General features: G+C 44.5%; 1 pseudogene; it reads right to left on the bottom strand.

Moving 5' to 3' along the window:
* Positions 1-1,802: 1,802 nt before the first annotated feature.
* Positions 1,803-20,680, bottom strand: LOC135513605 (piwi-like protein 2; annotated as a pseudogene).
* Positions 20,681-21,103: the final 423 nt, after the last annotated feature.

Below are 21,103 nucleotides of genomic sequence, written 5' to 3'. Positions count from 1 at the left end.
AATTACTATTGTAGCTGGAAAAGGCTGATTTAAAAAATATTTTTTTAATGGAATATCCACATAGGCGTACAGAGTCCCATTATCAGTAACCATCACTCTTGTGTTCCAATGACACGTTGTGTTAGCTAATCCAAGTTTATCATTTTAAATTGATCAATTTGAAAACCTTACAGTGAAATGCTTTTTTACAGGCTCTAACCAATAGTGCAAAAAAGGTGTTCGGTGAACAATAGGTAAGTAAAGAAATAAAACAACAGTAAAAAGACAGGCTATATACAGTAGCGAGGCTTTAAAAGTAGCGAGGCTACATACAGACACCGGTTAGTCAAGCTGATTGAGGTACTATGTACATGTAGATATGGTTAAAGTGACTATGTATATATGATGAACAGAGAGTAGCAGTAGCGTAAAAGAGGGGTTGGCGGGTGGTGGGTGGGACACAATGCAGATAGCCAATGTGCGGGAGCACTGGTTGGTCGGCCCAAATGAGGCAGTATGTACATGAATGTATAGTTAAAGTGACTATGCATATATGATAAACAGAGAGTAGCAGGTCAAAAGTGTGTTTGCGGTGGGGGGGTTGTGGTACACAATGCAAACAGTCCGGGTAGCCATTTGATTACCTGTTCAGGAGTCTTATGGCTTCGGGGTAAAAACTGTTGAGAAGCCTTTTTGTCCTAGACTTGGCACTCCAGTACCGCTTGCCATGCGGTAGTAGAGAGAACAGTCTATGACTGGGGTGGCTGGGGTCTTTTACAATTTGTAGGGCCTTCCTCAGACACCGCCTGATGTAGAGGTCCTGGATGGCAGGCAGCTTAGCCCCAGTGATGTACTGGGCCGTACGCACTACCCTCTGTTTATGTCTCTGTGTCCAGTATGTTATAAGTTATAGGTACTTTTGCAAGCCAATGCAAACTAGTGTTACCCATAAACTTCCAGTCATTGTGTTATCTAGAAGCATGCTAGTCTCGAAGTATCCCTTTAATGTAGTATCCCTTTAGTCCAGACATTAATATGCTTTAGAATGATATATATATATATATATTGGAGTAACATATAAGTCAATAGCCCTATTTGGACTAGGGTTGAATAATTTCCCAGTATTTTACAAATGTTCCATCCTAATAATAAATCCCTCTTCTCCCGGGTAACCCTGTATCTCCCACCAAAATCAAGTGTCATTCTGTTCACATCACTCCTCTACTCTAGACTCCCAAAGGGTAGCATGAGGCGCCCCACCTTCACCAGAACTATTAAGTGGCAGGTACATTTTAAAATAGCTGACTTCAGAAAAATAACTAAACAAATCACCTTACATATTCAGACTGCATACTGAAAATGTAATTATGCTGTATTAAACTCTACTTGTTTTATATCATCCCATTCACGTCACCTTGGGTAAATGTTTGTTGTCCACTACAAAGTAAGGTTTTTGTGCGAAAGAAACATTTTGGTTGAATGCATTCAGTTGTGCAACTAACTAGATCCCATTTCTCTCTTTGTTATACAAAGCTTTAATTCTGACTTGCATGTCTCTCTGGATTCATCAACCCACTGTCTCCATCTGGTGGACACAATACATATCTACACCCAAACTTGGAATGGTCAACATCAGCCAAAACTTTTTTTATGTAACCTTTATTTAACTAGGCAAGTCAGTTAAGAACAAATTCTTATTTACAATGACAGTCTACCCCGGCCAAACCCGGGGTAGACTGGGCAAATTGTGCGCCGTCCTATGTGACTCCTAATCACGGCCGTTTGTGATACAGTGCCTTAGACGGCTGCACCACTCGGGAGTCCTACTTTACCAGTAAAGAATATAATACCAAACAGAGGGATGTCCACAGTTCTCCCCCCAGTTTGCAGTTCATCTGCAGCAGGATTTTCTGGGCATCGCTTCTCAGCTTTTGGGGTTGGGAAATAGCCCGGATGTTGATGGCCTACAAAGCCGAAGAGATTAATATACATTTTTTAATTCAACTTTTAGATATATTTTAGATGAACCTTTGCATTAGGCTAAACAAGCAATTGACTAATTTTTGTGTGCTCATGAAAACCTGGATATTTTGTGGTTCCTAAATTCTGGTTCCTTGCCTTTTCCCCTGAACCCTTCAGTATTCTGATAGGACCTGAGGTGAAGGCTCAGCAAAATAGTGCTGGCACCCATCCATGTTATTTACTTTTGCTTATTGTATGTTGTGTGTTGCCGAGTAGACTATCCTGACTAAATGAAGATGAATACTGAATTGTCTGGAGATGTGGCCGTATCAACCTGAGAGGGCACTGGACTCTGGATTCAGTAGATCTTCTTGATGGCGCAGTAGAGCTTCTTGATGGCGCAGTAGAGCTTCTTGATGGCACAGTAGAGCTTCTTGATGGCGCAGTAGAGCTTCTTGATGGCGCAGTAGAGCTTCTTTATGGAGCAGTAGAGCTTCTTTATGGCGCAGTAGAGCTTCTTGATGGCGCAGTAGAGCTTCTTGATGGTGCAGTAGAGGTCGTCTCTGTTGCCTGTCATGATGCATACCACCAACTGCACTTTGGGCTGAACTTTTTTTCACAAAAACATTTACAGGACACTAGCTCCTCTGCCTGCTCAGCAAAGCAGGTAGAATATGGCCCAGCAGTTCATGTGGATCTGATAGACAAACATAACAGGCCAGAGGAGAATATAGCAGTCAGATTCACTCTATGTAGTGAACTATTTTTGTCCAAAGCCAGACTGATTTCAGTTTATTTTTCTTCAATATATATTTTTAAGTGGCTGCATAGGACATTAAATGTCCTTACTTAGTCCCGAGTTGGGCGTAAATATCCGTAATCAACACCAAAACAGACTGCAGTGGTCCAGCGCAGAGCTCACAGCCTACCTCAATGCAGATGCCATCGGAGGAGACTATAACCCTCCTGGCGAGGTGGAGCGGATAATGTCACTTACCAGTCATGGCCAACTTCGCCCAGAAAAGACCTGTGTATCTGTGCAACAAGCACTGAGTCTGAACATGTTTCCTGTAAAGCAGGCAATATTGTCTCTCCACTCCAAAGACTTCTTAAACCAAAAAAGGTCAACTTGCTGTTGTTTCTTGCCATAAACCTTTAGGTAGGTCTAAAACAACAACAATAACTAGACCCAATTGACCGCCTACCTGGCCTGCCGCATGAAAATGTAAGAAAGTGTTTTTATATCCATTGTGAATAGAGTTAAACTATAGTTCCTCATAGTAAGCTATTTGAAAAACCTTTCCAATAATCACCAATCTTAGGTGTGAAAGAGCAATGGAAGTGATTGGCCTTTTATAAACTGGGTGGTTTGAGCTGTGAAAGCTGATTGACTGACAGCTGTGGTATATCACACCATATACTACAGGTATTGCTTTTTTACTGTTCTAATTACATTGGTAACCAGTTTATAATAGCAATGAGGCACCTCTGGGGCTTGTGGTATATGGCCAATATACCATGGCAAAGGATTGTGTCCAGGCACTCCGCAATGCATCGTGCATAAGAACAGCCCTTAGCCATGGTATATTGGCCATACACCACACCCCCCAGTGCCTTATTGCTTAAATAGGCCATGAGTTCTATGCGTCCATTTCTTTAGCCACCAATGGATCACAGTGTATCAATGTGTCCATATGGCAGAGGCTGGTGATCTCACACTAGTGGACATTTAACTTTAAGATTATAATTTGAATTCAGATTTTTATGATAATGATTGAGAAATTAAAATATTATTATTGAAACAAAAATTTTCTCCAGGTAATAGGCCAAACAGAAACCCTGCTGACACATTTACTGAAAATATAGGCTATGACCATCTTTTGTGGCATCACGATTGATGATGGCTGTCAATTATCGTCGCTATTGTAACGGCATTCAGAGGTGGATCAAGGATCGGACCAAAGCCCAGCGTGGTAAGTATTCATGATGTAATATTTAATGAAACGAACTGAACACTGAAATACAAAACAATAAAGTGAATGAACGAAAACCGAAAAAGTACTGTGTGGACCAAACACCCACACTGCAAAAGTGAAACCCAGGCTACCGAAGTATGATTCTCAATCAGGGACAACGATTGACAGCTGCCTCTGATTGAGAACCATACTAGGCTGAACTCAAAACCCCAGCATAGAAAAACACACAAGACTGCCTACCCAACTCACGGCCTGACCATACTAAAACAAAGACAAGACAAAGGAACTAAGGTCAGTGCTATAGGATGCAATCATAATGTCGCCCAAGCTATAATAAGTTAGTCATTCCCCTGACATCAGTGGGCTGTACTTGACCCTTTGACCCGGTGACTCACATAGCTGATTGAAGCATCCCTGACAACCTCCCTGGACCAGCTGACATCAGCTTCGGTGACAAAGGATGCTGACTGTAGACAGACGGTCTCCAGGGGAAGAATTCTTCCTGTAACCTAGATGAACCAACAGAATAGTTCATAGTACGTACTTTTTATAGTTACACAAAGACAGGTATGTGAGCCTGTATGCATGGAACATCTCAAGGGGGGAGAAAAAAGAAGAAAAAGTCCTTTTACAGGTGCTTGTAAAACCGGAGAGTAGTGGATACATACTCTGACCTCAATCAAAGTAGTAAGAGCACGTTAAATATTCTTTACCCTTGAGTCCATTTAACTCGGCAGGAATTTTAGAAGACTTGAACTATTATATAACCCATTAGGAGCTGCCTGCAGGTCACTGCTAAATGTTTATCAACTGAGATTTACTCTTGGGAATGTATTTTATTACTCAACTTTTAAAAGCAGCTTTGAGACAATTCATGACATCCTCTTGTGGTTAAACTTTAAAGGAAAAGCCGTTTGTTCTAAGTTATTTTTCGAAAGCTAAACTCAGCTTCAACGTGGCCCCTGGGACTGTTGAATGTTCATTGGCTTTTTTAAATGACGAGCCTAACAAACCTAAACATAGCTATTGGAAAACCTAACAAATTTATTCCATTAGTGATTTTAAAGCAATAGTGACCTATTACCAATATGTATTTTTAATGGAATTCAAAAATCATACAATTTTCAACATTGTGCCTCAAAAGATTAACTGATACTCCAAATGATGATTTCTTAACTAAATATTACAACTTTAAGAACATTTTATTTGTGGTTTACATGGTCTGGCAGCTGGGAAAAGCAACTATATCCTCTATAAATACAAAACATATAAAGTTTAAATAAAAATACCTTAGGTAAAACATACAGATTTGACATATGGCAGCTGCAAGTTGTTTTGCATTGAAGGGCTGAATGAATTAAACTTATCTCAAAGTAAATCTGAAACTGCAGTTTTTATTAAAACACCATCACCACAAACTACATAACGAGATACCTAAGATGACAACATCTTTGAAGCACACATGACAGCATGGCAGCAGCACATAACAGCATGTGTGATACACATTTAATTTACACCATTTGTCATTTAGCAGACGCTCTTATCCAGAAAGCCTTGAACACATGACAGCATGGCTCTGATAAAGTTGACAGCATTGAGCAACACATGACAGCATGCTCCAACACATGACAGCAACAGATGACAGCATGGCAGAACACATGACAGCATGGCCGCTCACATGACAGCAACACATGACAGCATGGCAGCAACCATGACAGCATGGCAGCAACACATGAAGAACATATCAAGACTGTTTCAAAGGACAGCTTTTTCCCAAGGCAGCTCCATCTCATTTACACATCTTGAACCTTTCATACAAATCATGCCCTTAGTTGTGCCATGCATGATGCAGAAAAATTAATCCATGCTTTTGTCCTTCTGTCACGACTAGGCTGAGTCTACTTCCCGGATGAAAAGCACTAAATAAACTTCAGTTCATCCACAGCCAAGGAATATGCAATGAAATCTTTTCCTGACTAGAACCCAAAGATTTGATCACAACTGGTCTAGCCTCTCTACAATGGTGTTTCAAAGCAACTCACATTTAAAAAGGTTTTTCTGGGCAAACCTACAAACTTTAATCATGGTTTTTTGAAATCCTCCGTAAATCTCTGATTTGGTCCTTCTGCCAAAATAAAACTGGCCTTGACAGCAGCCTGGCCTTGTGATTTGGAATTTTGAACAAACAGCTGAGAGATTTGAGGCTTTCTTTAAGAGCTCCATTTTTAGCCTTTGTTCCATGTCCACAGGGGGGTCATATTCTTGTTTTTGTCCGCGTGTTTCGTTTCATAATGTCGTCTCAGATTATACTCTTTCTGAATGCTCATCTCTTCAGGGGGTCATATGAAGACACACAGGTTTTCCAGGACCTGAAGGTGAACATAGGCTCGACTCCCACCTTGTTTGAAACCCCGGTTCTCAGTGTCCACCTTCCGTTTTGCCATTTTCCATGGGATTCTCTGAAAGTTAATTTTACAGGGGCTGAGTCACTGGCTTAATGGGGCTCTGAAATGAAGCCGCCTAGGAGGGGTGCGTCACCGTTGCATTGTGGGGATGTAGTCATTGGTGTGTAAAATCTTCCTGTCTGGGCTGGCGCCCCCTTGCTGTGTCTGCGGGCCGGTTTGTAATAAATCAAGATCATCCCAGGATGGTAAAAAAGTTGGTGGGAAGATATCTAGTGGTGTGGGGGCTGTGACTCTGACATATGTGGGTGGGGTTAATCCTTAAAGGAAAAGCCGTTTGTTCTAAGTTATTTTTCGAAAGCTAAACAGTGCTTCAACGTGGCCCCTGGGAGCTGTTGGTCAGCTTTGTTATACAGGAGTACCTAACAAACCTAAACATGCTGAATTAAGTTTGCTCTCTCTGATTTTTGGGTCGATTTGATTTTAGGGAGGACCTGAACCCTAGGACCATGTATTTTCAGGACTGGACCTAAACATGATGACTCCTTGCATTGTGCTTCAAAAGGATTAACTGATACTCCAAATGATGATTTCTTAACTAAATATTACAATTTGACCATGCTGGTCATTTATGGTTTACATTTGAACATCTTGGCCATGTTCTGTTATAAATCCACAAAACATATTAAAAAAAGGACTTAGGTAAAACATACTGGATTCCTCTAGGTTTCTTAGATAAGAATGCTAGAAGTTTTCCTGAAGCCACCATGCTTCTAACCTGAAAATTGAAACTGCTTTTTATTAAAACACACATCACCACAACACTACATGAGAGATACGATGTATTTAAGATGACAACATAGCATATAGCAACAAATTTGACAGCATGCCACACACATGACAGCAACACATGACAGCATGGCAGCAACACATGACAGCATGGCAGCAACACATGACAGCAACACATGACAGCATGGCCGCAACACATGACAGCATGGCAGCAACACATGACAGCAACACATGACAGCATGGCAGCAACACATGACAGCATGGCCGCAACACATGACAGCAACACATGACAGCATGGCCGCAACACATGACAGCATGGCCGCAACACATGACAGCATGGCAGCAACACATGAAGAACATATCAAGACTGTTTCAAGGACAGCTTTTTTCCCCATCTACGTAACATTGCAAAAATCTGAAACTTTCTGTCCAAAAATGATGCAGAAAAATTAATCCATGCTTTTGTCACTTCTAGGTTAGACTACTGCAATGCTCTACTTTCCGGTTACCCGGATAATGCACTAAATAAACTTCAGTTCGTGCTAAATACGGCTGCTAGAATCCTGACTAGAACCCAAAAATTTGATCATATTACTCGAGTGCTAGCCTCCCTACACTGGCTTCCTGTCAAAGCAAGGGCTGATTTCAAGGTTTTACTGCTAACCTACAAAGCATTACATGGTCTTGCTCCTACCTATCTCTCTGATTTGGTCCTGCCGTACATACCTACACGTACGCTACGGTCACAAGACGCAGGCCTCCTAATTGTCCTTAGAATTTCTAAGCAAACAGCTGGAGGCAGGGCTTTCTTCTATAGAGCTCCATTTTTATGGAATGGTCTGCCTACCTGTGAGAGATGCAAACTTGGTCTCAACCTTTAAGTCTTTACTGAATGCTCATCTCTTCAGGGGGGTCATATGATTGGGTGTAGTCTGGCCCAGGAGTGTGAAGGTGAACGGAAAGGCTCTGGAGCAACGAACCGCCCTTGCTGTCTCTGCCTGGCCGGTTCCCCTCTTTCCACTGGGATTCTCTGCCTCTAACCCTATTACAGGGGCTGAGTCACTGGCTTACTGGGGCTCTTTCATACCGTCCCTAGGAGGGGTGCGTCAATTGAGTGGGTTGAGTCACTGATGTGATCTTCCTGTCTGGGTTGGCGCCCCCCCTTGGGTTGTGCCGTGGCGGAGATCTTTGTGGGCTATACTCAGCCTTGTCTCAGGATGGTAAGTTGGTGGTTGAAGATATCCCTCTAGTGGTGTGGGGGCTGTGCTTTGGCAAAGTGGGTGGGGTTATATCCTTCCTGTTTGGCCATGTCAGGGGGTGTCATCGGATGGGGCCACAGTGTCTCCTGACCCCTTCTGGGGGCTAGGGTCAGTTTGTTATATCTGGAGTACTTCTCCTGTCCTTTCCGGTGTCCTGTGTGAACTTAAGTTTGCTCTCTCTGATTCTCTCTTTCTTTCTCTCTCTCGGAGGACCTGAACCCTAGGACCATGCCTCAGGACTACCTGACATGATGAGTCCTTGCTGTCGCCAGTCCACCTGGCCGTGCTGCTGCTCCAGTTTCAACTGTTCTGCCTGTGATTATTATTATTTGACCATGCTGGTCATTTATGAACATTTGACCATCTTGGCCATGTTCTGTTATAATCTCCACCCGGCACAGCCAGAAGAGGACTGGCAACCCCACATAGCCTGGTTCCTCTCTAGGTTTCTTCCTAGGTTTTGGCCTTTCTAGGGAGTTTTCCTAGCCACCATGCTTCTACACCTGCATTGCTTGCTGTTTGGGGTTTTAGGCTGGGTTTCTGTACAACACTTTGAGATATCAGCTGATGTACGAAGGGCTATATAAATAAATTTGATTTGATGACAGCATGGCAGCAACACATGACAGCATGGCCACAGCACAAAACATGGTCAAAACATTATTGGGCACAGACAACATCAAAGGGTAAGAAGGTAGAGACAACAATACATCACATGAAGTAACCACAACTCTCAAGGATGTGTGTGCCTTGGGGAACTTTAACAGAATATGTCTGGCAGAACGGGTGTTGTATGTGGAGGATAAGGGCTGCAGTAGATATCTCAGATAAGGGGGAATGAGGCCTAAGAGGGTTTAATAAATAAGCATCCACCAGTGGGTCTTGCGACGGGTATACAGAGATTACCAATTTAAAGACGATTGTAGAGTGCAGTGATGGCCGAATGGTAAAGAACATCTAGCCGCTAGAGAGCACTCTTACCCGCTGATCTATAAATTACTTCCCGTAATCTAGCATGGGTAGGATGGTCATCTGAATCAGTGTTAGTTTGGCACCTGGGGTGAAAGAGGAGCGATTACGATAAAGGAAACCAAGTCTAGATTTAACTTTAGCCTGCAGCTTTGATATGTGTTGAGAGAAGGACAGTGTACTGTCTAGCCATACTCCCAAGTACTTGTATGAGGTGACTACCTCAAGCTCTATACCCTCAGTGGTAGTAATCACACCTGTGGGGAGATTCTTCTTACCAAACCATATGACCTTTGTTTTGGAGGTGTTCAAGGTTAAGGGCAGAAAAAGCTTGTTGGACACTAAGAAAGTTTTGTTGTAGAGCGTTTAACATACTCAGCTGGCCCCTCCCCAGATTTTAAGACTATACTACAGTGCTTTACAACAGTCAAATATCATGTAAAGAAACAATTTATGACAACCGTGCAATGAGAGCTTGTTCAGAGATAATTTTCAGGTGATTGTAAACTCCATTGGAATCGTTCCCAATGTGTATGTTCCCATGCATTGCCAATGGACCGCATGGTGCATTCTGGGCGATTCTAGGACAAGAAGAGCTGTCCTTCATGGGAATGTATGGGAGTCAATTGTGCGCCAGCTCAAAACTGTCATGTCTTGTTATGTCTGTTCCTGTCCTTTCTCTTCATTCTCTCTCTGCTGGTCTTTTTAGGTTACCTTCTCTGTCTCTCATCCCTCAGCTGTTCTACATTTCCCCTAACTAGCTCATTCTCTCTTTCCCCACCTGTTCTCTCTTCCCCTCTGATTAGGTCTCTATTTCTTTCTCTGTTCCTGCTACTTTCAGTGTCTGATTCTTGTTTGTGTTTTTTGATGCCAGAAGCAAGCTGTCGTCTCGTTTGCTTCCACCTTGTCCTGTCCTGTCGGAGTCTGCATGGCAGGTGCAACCTGCATTATACTACGTTCTTTTGTTCCATTGACTACGTTGGAAGAGGATTTATGCCATTCCTGTTTTTTATTAAAGAACTCTGTTTTCTGTTAAAACCGCGTTTGGGTCTTCACTCAAGTTCATAACAGAAGAATCAGACCAAGAATGGACCCAGCGGCTCCGGACCCTTTTCACTCCGCCGTCGAGATCCAGGGAGCGATGCTAGGCAGACACGAGGAGGAATTGTCTGCTGCTCAACATGCCGTTGAGACCCTGGCCGTCCAAGTCTCCGACCTCACAAGACGGGTTCACCAACTCCACCTCGATCCACCGCCCACTTCCAGGGTTTCCGAGTCTCCGGAGCCCAGGATCAACAACCCGCCGTGTTACTCTGGGGAGCCCACTGAGTGCCGCTCATTCCTCACTCAGTGTGATGTGGTGTTCTCTCTCCAGCCCAACACTTACTCCAGGAGCGCAGCCCGCATCGCCTACGTCATTTCTCTCCTTACCGGACGGGCGCGTGAGTGGGGCACGGCAGTCTGGGAGGCGAGGGCTGAGTGTATTAACCAGTATCAGGACTTTAAGGAGGAGATGATACGGGTTTTTGACCGTTCTGTTTTTGGCGAGGAGGCTTCCAGGGCCCTGTCTTCCCTATGTCAGGGGAATAGATCCATAACGGATTATTCTATTGAGTTTCGCACTCTCGCTGCCTCTAGTGACTGGAACGAGCCGGCTTTGCTCGCTCGTTTTCTGGAGGGTCTCCACGTCGAGGTTAAGGATGAGATCCTCTCCCGGGAGGTTCCTTCCAGTCTGGACTCCTTAATAGCTCTCGCTATTCGCATAGAGCGACGGTTTGATCTTCGTCGCCGAGCTCGTGGAAAGGAGCTCACGTTCTCCGTTGCTCCCCTCTCCACATCACTGCCACCTGCCGCATCACTGCCACCCTCCCCGCCGGCTCGGATGCTGAGCCTATGCAGCTGGGGGTATTCGCATCTCGGCCAAGGAGAGGGAACGGAGAATCACCAATCGCCTCTGTCTCTACTGCGGCTCCGCTGGTCATTTTGTCACCTCATGTCCAGTAAAGGGCCAGAGCTCATCAGTAAGAGGAGGGCTACTGGTGAGCGCAACTACTCAGGCCTCTCCTTCTGGATCACGCACTACCTTTCCGGTCCATCTCCGCTGGCCCGGTTCATCTGCTTCCTGCAGTGCCTTGATAGACTCTGGGGCGGAGGGCTGTTTTATGGACGAGACCTGGGCTCGGGAACATGACATTCCTCTCAGACAGTTAGGGAGCCCAGGGCCTTGTTCGCTTTAGATGGTAGTTCTCTCCCCAAGATTCAGCGTGAGACGCTGCCTTTAACCCTCACTGTCTCTGGTAATCATAGCGAAACCATTTCTTTTTTAATTTTTCGTTCACCTTTTACACCTGTTGTTTTGGGTCATCCCTGGCTAGTGCGCCATAACCCTTCTATTAATTGGTCTAGTAATACTATCCTATCCTGGAATGTTTCTTGTCATGTAACCTGTTTAATGTCTGCTATCCCTCCTGTTTCCTCTGTCTCTTCTTCACAGGAGGAGCCTGGCGATTTGACAGGGGTGCCGGAGGAGTATCACGATCTGCGCACGGTGTTCAGTCGTTCCAAGGCCACTTCTCCCTCCACACCGGTCGTATGACTGTAGTATTGATCTCCTTCCGGGAACTACTCCCCCGGGGTAGATTATACTCTCTGTCGGCTCCCGAACGTAAGGCTCTCGAGGATTATTTGTCGGTTTCGCTCGACGCCGGTACCATAGTCTCCTCCTCCTCCCCGCCGGCGCGGGGTTCTTTTTTGTTCAGAAGAAGGACGGGTCCCTGCGCCCATGCGTGGATTATCGAGGGCTGAATGACATAACAGTTAAGAATCGTTATCCGCTTCCTCTTATGTCTTCAGCCTTCGAGATCCTGCAGGGAGCCAGGTTTTTCACCAAATTGGACCTTCGTAACGCCTACCATCTCGTGCGCATCAGGGAGGGGGACGAGTGGAAGACGGCGTTTAACACTCCGTTAGGGCACTTTGAATACCGGGTTCTTCCTTTCGGCCTCGTTAACGCTCCAGCTGTCTTTCAGGCACTAGTTAACGACGTCCTGAGAGACATGCTGAACATTTTTGTTTTCGTTTACATGGATGATATCCTGATTTTTTCACCGTCTCTCTCGATTCATGTTCAGCACGTGCGACGCGTCCTCCAGCGCCTTTTGGAGAACTGTCTTTATGTGAAGGCTGAGAAGTGCACTTTTCATGCCACCTCTGTCCCTTTTCTCGGTTCCGTTATTTCCGCTGAGGGCATTAAGATGGATCCCGCTAAGGTCCAGGCTGTCATTGATTGGCCCGTTCCTAAGTCACGCGTCGAGCTGCAGCGCTTTCTGGGCTTCGCTAATTTCTACCGTCGTTTCATCCGTAATTTCGGTCAGGTGGCAGCTCCTCTCACAGCCCTTACTTCTGTTAAGACGTGCTTTAAGTGGTCCGTTTCCGCCCAGGGAGCTTTTGATCTTCTTAAGAATCGTTTTACATCCGCTCCTATTCTTGTTACACCTGACATCTCTAGACAGTTTGTTGTTGAGGTTGACGCGTCAGAGGTGGGCGTGGGAGCCATTCTTTCTCAGCGCTCTCTCTCTGACGGCAAGGTCCATCCTTGCGCGTTTTCTCTCATCGCTTATCGCCGTCAGAACGTAACTATGATGTTGGTAATCGCGAACTGCTCGCCATCCGCTTAGCCCTAGGCGAATGGCGACAGTGGTTGGAGGGGGCGACCGTTCCTTTTGTCGTTTGGACTGACCATAGGAACCTTGAGTACATCCGTTCAGCCAAACGACTTAATGCGCGTCAGGCTCGTTGGGCTCTGTTTTTCGCTCGTTTCGAGTTTGTTATTTCTTATCGTCCGGGCTCAAAAACACCAAACCTGATGCTTTATCTCGTCTCTTCAGTTCTTCTGAGGTCTCCACCGACCCCGATGGGATTCTCCCTGAGGGGCGTGTTGTCGGGTTGACTGTCTGGGGAATTGAGAGGCAGGTAAAGCAAGCACTCGCTCACACTCCGTCGCCGCGAGCTTGCCCTAGGAACCTTCTGTTCGTTCCCGTTCCTACTCGTCCGGCCGTTCTTCAGTGGGCCCACTCTGCCAAGTTAGCCGGCCACCCCGGCGTTCGGGGTACGCTCGCTTCCATTCGCCAGCGTTTCTGGTGGCCCACTCGGGAACGTGACGCGCGTCGATTTGTCGCTTGTTCGGTCTGCGCGCAGACTAAATCTGGGAACTCTCCTCCTGCCGGCCGTCTCAGACCGCTTCCCATTCCCTCTCGACCGTGGTCTCACATCGCTTTAGATTTTATCACCGGACTGCCTTCATCAGCGGGGAAGACAGTTATTCTTACAGTTGTCGATAGATTCTCTAAGGCGGCTCATTTCATTCCTCTCGATAAGCTCCCTTCTGCTAAGGAGACGGCTCAGATCATTATCGAGAATGTTTTCCGAATTCATGGCCTTCCGTCTGACGTCGTTTCCGACAGAGGCCCGCAGTTCACGTCTCAATTTTGGAGGGAGTTTTGCCGTTTGATTGGGGCTTCCGTCAGTCTCTCGTCCGGCTTTCATCCCCAGTCTAACGGTCAAGCCGAACGGGCCAATCAGACTGTTGGTCGCATTTTACGCAGTCTTTCTTTTCGTAACCCTGCGTCTTGGTCAGAACAGCTCCCCTGGGCAGAGTACGCCCACAACTCGCTTCCCTCGTCTGCTACCGGTCTATCCCCTTTTCAGTGTAGCCTCGGGTACCAGCCTCCGCTGTTCTCATCTCAGCTCGCCGAGTCCTGCGTCCCCTCCGCTCAGGCTTTTGTCCAGCGTTGCGAGCGCACCTGGAAGGGGGTCAGGTCGGCACTTTGCCGTAATAGGGCGCAGACTGTGAGGGCCGCTAATAAGCGTAGGACCAAGAGTCCTAGATATTGTTGCGGTCAGAGAGTATGGCTCTCCACTCAGAACCTTCCCCTTAAGACAGCTTCTCGCAAGTTGGCCCCGCGGTTCATTGGTCCGTTCCGTATTTCCCAGGTCATTAATCCTGTCGCAGTGCGACTTCTTCTCCCGCGCTATCTTCGTCGCGTTCACCCGGTCTTCCATGTCTCCTGTGTTAAGCCCGTTCTTCGCGCCCCCGCTCATCCCTCCCCCCCCATCCTTGTCGAGGGCGCACCCATCTACAGGGTTCGTAAGATTTTGGACATGCGCCCTCGGGGCCGTGGTCATCAGTACCTAGTGGATTGGGAGGGGTACGGTCCTGAGGAGAGGAGTTGGGTTCCCTCTCGGGACGTGCTGGACCGTTCGCTGATCGATGATTTCCTCCGTTGCCGCCAGGTTTCCTCTCGAGTGCGCCAGGAGGCGCTCGGTGAGTGGGGGGGTACTGTCATGTCTTGTTATGTCTGTTCCTGTCCTTTCTCTTCATCTCTCTCTCTGCTGGTCTTTTTAGGTTACCTTCTCTGTCTCTCATCCCTCAGCTGTTCTACATTTCCCCTAACTAGCTCATTCTCTCTTTCCCCACCTGTTCTCTCTTCCCCCTCTGATTAGGTCTCTATTTCTTTCTCTGTTCCTGCTACTTTCAGTGTCTGATTCTTGTTTGTGTTTTTTGATGCCAGAAGCAAGCTGTCGTCTCGTTTGCTTCCACCTTGTCCTGTCCTGTCGGAGTCTGCATGGCAGGTGCAACCTGCATTATACTACGTTCTTTTGTTCCATTGACTACGTTGGAAGAGGATTTATGCCATTCCTGTTTTTTATTAAAGAACTCTGTTTTCTGTTAAAACCGCGTTTGGGTCTTCACTCAAGTTCATAACACAAAACAACAACATTAGCATGAATTTCGTCAACAAGTAAAACGTAAATATTTTCAGAGATTTGAGACAATTAACTTGTTCTCTGTAATATCTCATAGCTTTGAAATTGTTACATTACGTACTTTAATGGAAAATAGGCTGGTTTCTCGATTCATACCCTGATTTTGAGGGATTGCTTGACGATAAGCTTAGCAACCACGTGACTCAGCATGACAACATGAACACTGCGCCAACTAACTAAGCCCACTAACATAATAGCCCTAGACAGTAACAGTGTTATTTTTGTATGAAGGATGAGTCAGTGTTGACTTTGGCGCCAGTCCAGTGTTTGCACATATGTAGCACAGATTGCTTGCTAGCTAGCTAGGCTAACTACCTTTCTGGCAAGATAGAGCTTAATTACATTGCTGGTTAGCTAACCTAAACTCACCCCATTCCGTACAAATGTGCGCAACCGCGACATTCAAACGAGGCTGCAAAGAAAATTAATGGGACTGTAGCGACTGTGTTGACTTCAAAATCTGGGGTGTGAATTACGTTTCTATTCAAGAGTTGATCGACATGGTAATGGCTCTATAGTTTTGGAGAAAAGTTGAATAAACTGACCCTCCGTTACATTGTGACGTGTCATGCCGTAACGTACAGCTTACAATCTCTCCACCAGGTGTAGCACTTCTCATCGTTAAAAACAATAAATGGAGAGTGACGGGGTAAGGGTGGATACCTAGTCATTTTTTGCATCATCACTGCATGCGATCATGACTCTCAAAGCCTCTGTTGACTTCTTAAGATCACTTTAGCAATGCCCTAACAACCCGATTCAAATTCGACACAAACCATCAAATATGTATGTAATGACACATTATATAAACTCTTTATAGTGTTTTATTTACATTTTAGAGGCGATAAGGTAATAAATTGGACAGATTGAGTGAAAGGCTGAATGATGTTCAATGAGCAGCTCATAGCGCCCTCTTCAGGCAACCATTGAAACATTATAAAAAATGACTGCAAATGAGCACACGTATTTCGTAATTCTATGTACACAATATCGGCGCTTTAAATGCTGGAATAAAGACTGATACAAATGTTTCTGTGAAAGGCTAACAACTGCAGATAATATCAGTCGGGCTCTAATTAATTGTGCATTTAATTTAACACACGACTGACCTATTGCTGTCCATTTCACTTGATGGATTTCACAAACGACAATCCAGCATCCAAACATTTTTTAAGAGTAATGTGTGAGTGAGCATGTCTAATGATCTGTGTGGAGCCTCACCACCAGATAAATGACTGTTCATTTTATGTGCAACTTCAGCTACACAACAAATTTCCATCAAACGTTGATTTTTTAACTGTGCTGTGTGTATCCTCACCACCAGGATGTCTTGGCTGATCTCCAGCCCCCAGTGTGCCAACTCCATCTGGGCCTCTGGGTTGGTGTTCTTCAGGAGCTGCTTCAGGGAGTGGGTGTGCTGCTCACTACTCACTCACATTGATGTGCATTGTCAGGTCCTGGGACGGTTAAACCGTCACTTTCATTCTATAACAATATAATTACTCTGACTTTGCCCTTCCCATTTAATCTCTGACGTGTCTGGGTTCAAATAGTATTTGTTTCTCCATCCCCAATACTTAGAGCACTACATTCAGCCTGTCTGGATTGCCAGCTGGGTTTATGGTGTACAATTTTTGGATTATTCAATTTATTTAATTGAGGCAGGAAAACTCAAGTAAGCACAACATTTGAAAGAAAACAATAGTAACCAGCTAATGTGTTATCAAATGCTACGTTATCAAAATCACTGTGCTGCCTTCATGGACTGTGGATGTCACAGAATGTAAATGTCACAGAAAATCCCCCAGGGAATAGAATGCATTGCTGACCCAATGATTTTACCGTCATGGCTCGGAAGTCCGTTCTCATTTGGTCAGGGATTCCAGTCATGAAGGAGAGCTCAGGCAGAAGCAGGATCATGCCGGTTATGACGTGCTGTAAGATAAAAACACTAAATTAAATAGAACCTATTGTATCTATATGGAGAAGAATGTCTCCAACTCCTCAATAGAAACTCAAAACGACTATTTATAAAGCATGTGTGATAGTAGAACATCAGTAAGAGCTATGAAAACAGAGTATGTTGAGATTAATCCCAACACTGACTCGCCCCATAACGTGGCCTTCTGTTTCAGGGTTGTTGGGTGTGTTAGCGTCAGCAAACGTGTCCTGCGGAATATTTGTATCTTTCCCCCTTGCTTGGACCTCTTTTTGGGTGGATGGATAAGAATGGGTTGGGCCATATCTTTTATGGTGATGCCGTAGTTTTTGCTGTTCATATTACAGGAAAAAGGTTGTAATACACACATAGGAAATACACTTGAATAACACACACGGCTCTGTTCAAAAACATAGATTAGTTGCCCGCTTGAGATTGAATGAATGGGCAACTTCAGACCCGGCCTTACCTGTAGTCGGCCATGTTGAAGGAAACTTTGAGGGATGCGGTAGGTGTGGTTGTTCTAGCGGGTGATGACAATGCTGCCGATCAGCTCTTTGGTGCACTCATCCCAGAAGCTCTCCCTGCTTTTCTGGTAGATCACTTTCCTGGGATGCAGAGGGGTCAAAAGGACACCACTAAAGGCCCTGCAAGTTAGCCCAATTGTTTCCCAGCATATGGCCCTTTATTGACCAAGACTAGACAACCCCTCAGTCTCACAAGTCCCTGAGGTTGTTTTGAAGTGGTTGAGGCATACTCTGTGTCCAAATCTCTATGAGCAGGCTGATGCACTTTCTGTGAGAACTTGTCAATATTTGTTGAAATATGAGTGTATCAGTGGAAATGCTATTTGCAAATATCTATGGCAAAAAAGTGTTTTAAATTAGTATGAACTATAGTAGACAGTGCACCACGTGGGTATAAACACGATGTGTATGTATCTACACTGAGTATACCAAACATTAAGAACACCTTAATATTGACTTGCACCCCACAGTTGTGTTAAGTTGGCTGGATGTCCATTGGGTCGTGGACCATTCTTGATAAACATGGAAAACTGTTGAGTGTGGAAAAACCCAGCAGCATTGCAGATCTTGGCACAAACTGGTGCGCCTGGTACCTACTACCATACCACGTTCAAAGGCACTTAAATCTTTGTCTTACCGATTCACCCTCAATGGGACAAGTAAGGTGACATCAATAAGGATCATAGTTTTCACCTGGATTCACCTCGTCAGTCTGTCATGGAAAGAGCAGGTGTCCTTCATGTTTTGTACACTCAGTGTACACCTCAAAATACCTGTCCAGAGAACAGATTTATCATGCATATTTTAGAGTACTAGACAAGTTAGTCAGTGACGTAATGTAACCATTCTTCTAAGTGGTTAGGTTGAACTCACATGCAGTCAAGGACGGAGTCGTTTCATAGCACCTTTTGGACACATCCACCTGGAGGTACAGGCTTCTGCCAGTGTGCATTCTGCACATTGAGTAACCTGGCCACACCTGCAGCCTAGAATATGAAGATGGAAACCAAGTGGCTTGAGTCAGCTGCTATTATCCTAGAGATTTCAGTTGGAGTATAATTTCTCAGTCTGTGGACAATTTGAATTCCTTCCCGATGTTCCCAAGTATGACTGCGCTTTTGGAACATAATGATTCCGCCCACATGCTTCAGTCCCAGGATCCTCATTAACCTTGACAACACACAGTGAGAGAACACTAATGTCTCGTCTAACCAGACAAATTTAACATTTGCTGTAGCCAGCCAGGCTTTTTGGGGTTTATATATTTGATTTGTAAAATTAGCTACTTCAGTGAAAAAGCTTGTTAGGATTTAGAGGGAAATTGACCGTTTCAAAAAGTCTGGTCTCATGTGTAAAACATTTGAGGCATCTCAAGAAAGCAATTGTTTTTGCTTGAAGCTATCAAACGAGCACAATAGATGACTCCATGAAGAGAACAAGGGGAGATTAGCTAAATTCAGACGACATGGCTGCACTTAGGGCAGGTTTTCCCCCAGAGAACGTCTCTCATAGGTAGACCGCAGGCCTTTAAAAAAAACCACCTCCAATTTCTCAAAATGTAAAAAGATCAATTGGTGGTGGACCATTAGCGGCTCATATTGCTGCACTGGGGTGTATTTTTTTGAGACCAAATGGAAGACAACATACTGTAAACAGGGAGGGACTACCTGAACCTGTCCAATAAGAACCATTGTTTTCTGTTGTAAAATGTTTTGCTATGATGTGCCCTAATGAAGGCTGCATTGTTATTTCTACAGCAGATATTTTTCACAGGATTGTTGCTCTTTTTGTCCCTAATACATGTACTTATGTGAAAGTGACATGGTACTGATAGACTGCCTCGTTTCTGCAGCCAATGGTGATATGGTTTGAGCCTATGTGCAATGTTACTCCTTTGGCACCAATCTTTGGCAATGGTTTACTGAAAAAGGAGAAAATAACCATTCAATGACAAGGTCTAACAGTCATAAAACACACAATTCATAATATAATGAGCTCCAACAGTATTGGGACAGTGACACATGTTGTTGTTGTTTTGGCTCTGTACTCCAGCACTTTGGAATTGAGGGTATTTTCATCCATATCGGGTGGACCGTTTTAGAAATGACAGCACAGTTTGTACATAGTACCCCCATTTTAGGGGACCAAAAGTGTTGGGACAAATTCACTTATGTATATTATAGTAAAAAGTAAAGTATTTGGTCCCATAGTCATAGCACGGAATGACTAATAATAATAATATATCCCATTTAGCAGACGCTTTTGTCCAAAGCGACTTACAAGTCGGCTGGGGCCACTACTGCATATGGGTGGCCCCAGTGGGAAACGAACCCACGACGCTTGGCGTTGCAAGCGCCATGCTCTACCGACTGAGCCACACAGGACCCCTCGACTACATCGAGTTTGTGACTTCCTTTAGAAATTGCATGCATTACACCTTTCTTTATTTGCACAATTTCTCTTGTAAGTGTCCAATTACCAAAAACGACATTCGGTAGCTACTAGCCATCCTTGTATAACTTTATGAGCTGGATTTGCCTGTCTTTGCAATTAGTTTGTTCGTTTTCACTCATTAGAATTGAGCTTTTAGTTTGTACTAATTTAGTTTGCATTCTGGTAATAGCATTCTGGTAATAGCATTCTGGTAATAACATTCTAGTAATATAGGCTTTTCTTGCACTTTTAGCGCCCCCTTGTCTGCTATGCTGTTAATACCGTAAATTCCGGGATAAGAGAAGGACGGTATGACAATATAGAAATCTGGATAGCGCCCAAGCCTACCTTATAGTCCTTGGAACATTTTCAAGTCCAAAGTGCTGGAGTAAAGAGCCAAAACAACAACAATAATGGTCACTGTCCCAATAGTTTTGGAGCTCACTGTATACAAATACATTTCTGCCTCATCATTTGATTGCCTTCAACAAAAGTAAAGTCATTTATAGCAACAATAACAACATAATTTACTTCATAACAATATATGTTTTCAGAACATGGTTTGACCAATACTGGTATTTAGTTACTATATGGATTGTACTTACCAGGTGGCCTCCATTTTAAGTTCTCCCTCAGTTGGACATCTACCTGGAGCCATGTGGGCCTCTTTGGGTGGGGAAGAGGGGAATCAGCGAAGACAGGATGGGGCCAGGAGGAAGAGCAGGGGCCACAGTGGGCCCCCTTCCAGTACCCAAGGGGCATTGATGTTCATCCCATTCCCATCATCTGAGATGGCAGACCTCGGCCAAGGAAGCTGCAGACAGAGACAGACACATTACAAGTTCTTAGTTGATCGAAAACACCATCCACAACATAAGTGTGACATAATATGTAGAAGAAAATAAAAATCGGAAAATATTTAAATATTTGTTTTTATATAACTAATAAGATCTATTATCTAATTCAATATTACTGCTTATCAATTTGTCTGAAGAGAATGGCTCTATTTGTATTGTCTGGCCTAGACAGTTCCTTGAATTAT

This window comes from Oncorhynchus masou, chromosome 25 (assembly GCF_036934945.1).
Source record: "Oncorhynchus masou masou isolate Uvic2021 chromosome 25, UVic_Omas_1.1, whole genome shotgun sequence".
Taxonomy (NCBI): Eukaryota; Metazoa; Chordata; class Actinopteri; order Salmoniformes; family Salmonidae; genus Oncorhynchus; species Oncorhynchus masou.
This window is presented reverse-complemented; position numbering and strand designations above follow the sequence as displayed.